At 46.3% G+C, this 2,343-nt stretch overlaps 1 non-coding gene across 1 annotated transcript; it reads right to left on the bottom strand.

Annotated features, from left to right (window-relative positions):
- Positions 1 to 1,982: 1,982 nt before the first annotated feature.
- Positions 1,983 to 2,064, bottom strand: trnas-aga (transfer RNA serine (anticodon AGA)). The gene has a single exon. It is a non-coding gene; the product is annotated as a tRNA-Ser (tRNA).
- Between the last annotated feature and the right edge of the window lie 279 nt (positions 2,065 to 2,343).

The raw sequence follows: 2,343 nt of genomic DNA, 5'->3' as shown, positions 1-2,343 counted from the left end.
AAGATCAAACGGGCACTGCCCTCCCCAGCACTGTTTGCAGGCAAAAAAACAATAGTTTAATGAGAGAGACAATGGGAACTGCAGATGCTGGAGAATCCAAGATCATAAAGTGTGAAGCTGGATGAACACAGCAGGCCAAGCAGCATCTCAGGAGCACAAAAGCTGACGTTTCGGGCCGAGACCCTTCATCAGAAGGGTCTTGGCTCGAAGTTTCACTTAACGCTCAAGGTACGGATTGAGAAGCGAGGGGTTTGCAGATGGCTGGGTGAAAAGACACCAGGATTGCATCTTCCTGTCTCCCAGATACAGATTCGGGGAACATACACAGTGCCACAACTGATCAGAGAGGGCTACACCACTGAAAAAGACCCTTCGACCCATCGGGTCTGACCGGTTGAACTCGAGACCTTGACTGTTCTTGGAACAAAATCAAAATTGCTGGAAAAGTTCAGTAGGTCTGGCAGGATTTGTGAAGAAAAATCAGGGTTAACACAGTGGGTCGGGGGACCCTTTCTCAGAACTGACTGTTCTAGTCTTACTTCCCAGCACATGGCTCGCAACCTCACCATAGTTAGCCCTGCAAGTGAATATCTTAAAGCTCTTTAACTTTTATGAAGGTTTGTGCTTGTGCTGCAATGACAGGCAGTGAGTTGCCTTCTCCCACCTTTGGCAGTCTGATTGAAAAGCCTTGTTCCTTGTCTCAAGCAAACTGAAGGGAGTTAACAGCCCTTGCATTCAATACCAGACTTCTCCCATAGTCAGCAGGATCTGAAGCAGCATAGGGATGCCCCACTAGACATTGGCCCACGACCTTAACCAATCAGCCATGACTGCTAGGAGAGATATGATGCCGTTTATCTTTTCAGGTCACTTTCCCTGGCCAGTTGAGCTGTGGCAGAATGAATTATTGCTGGGTTTGTTTGAATCCAATCACTTCGCAGATTTTTAAAGTGTTATACTTGGTACACGGTGATTCTGGTTGTTTCATCCCAATAGATAAAATAAACTTTCATTCGCAAGCAAAATATCAATTGCAGGAAAAAGGCTCAGCAGATCTCGGAGCATCTGTGGGCAGATAATTTGAGTCAATGTTTTAGAGCTTCTTCAGAACTCTGTTTTCTTCTTTCTGTGGTGCAGTTTCTGCTTTTGTTTCAGATTCCAAGCATTCCCAGCTCTTTATGGCAGCGAGAAAAGCAACAGTGAAATACCTTTGAAGTCACTCACCAGACAAGATTTCCGTTTGGGCAACATTTTCCTGACTACCTTAAAACCCGTAACTGTACAGTCTAAAGGGAACTGGGAGAGTGAGAATACCACTTGTTCCTTCCTCGGTGGCCTCAAACCGACAGCTTCACATTTCACAGTTGAAAGTGACAGCCAGTTGATTAGATTAGATTCCCTACAGTGTGGAAACAGGCCCTTGGGCCCAACAAGTCTACACTGCCCCTTGAAGCATACCAACCAGACCCATCCCCCTGGAACCCACACACCCATGAACACTATGGGCAATTTAACATGGCCAATCCGCCCAGCCTGCACATCTTTGGAGTGTGGAATGAAACTAGAATGGCTGGAGGAAACCCACACAGACAGTCGTCAGAGGCTGGAATCGAACCTGGTTCCCTGGTGCAGTGAGGCTGCAGTGCTAACCACTGAGCCACCGTGCCGGATGGCAGCACAGAAAATTGCGAGCTCTTAAAGCAGGTTTGGAGTGAATTCAAACTTCCAACTGCCCTCAGTTGGAATGATAATTGTCTGTATCAGCTGTACTTTTCCAAAACTGAAGGCATTTCATGAAAAACAGCAGTTATGCAGAATAAACAGACGGAACACTGCAGAAACTCAACATGCCCAGCTGTACTGGTGGGAAGTGAAACAGAGCTGACGCTTTCGGGAAAACGGGATTCTTGTTCAGAACATGTCTTTCCTGAATGGCAACACGTTGCCTGACCCGAGAAAATGTGAGCTTGTTTTGAGAGGAACGTAGTTGGCAGGATTTGAACCTGCGCGGGGATACCCCAATGGATTTCTAATCCATCGCCTTAACCACTCGGCCACAACTACAGGCCACTGACTGACTTTTAGTATTTCTTTTGACATGTATCTAACAGGAAAGGCAAGGATTCAATTCGTGATGTCTGTGCCACGACCCTAATATTTACTGTCACCCTGTACTTGATCAGAACAGAGTCGGCTGTTGTGGGATTGAATTGAACTAAACACGTTGATGAACGATAGAGTGGATGGAAAGGATCCATTTCCATGAGCGGAGAGATTAATTATCAGGGCGATGGATCGAGGAAGAATTATGTCCTTGCATTTTAATCGTGCCTTTCACCACCA

This window comes from Stegostoma tigrinum, chromosome 11, assembly GCF_030684315.1.
Source record: "Stegostoma tigrinum isolate sSteTig4 chromosome 11, sSteTig4.hap1, whole genome shotgun sequence".
Lineage (NCBI taxonomy): Eukaryota > Metazoa > Chordata > Chondrichthyes > Orectolobiformes > Stegostomatidae > Stegostoma > Stegostoma tigrinum.
Note: the sequence above shows the minus strand (reverse complement) of the source record. Positions and strands in the feature narration are given on the sequence as shown.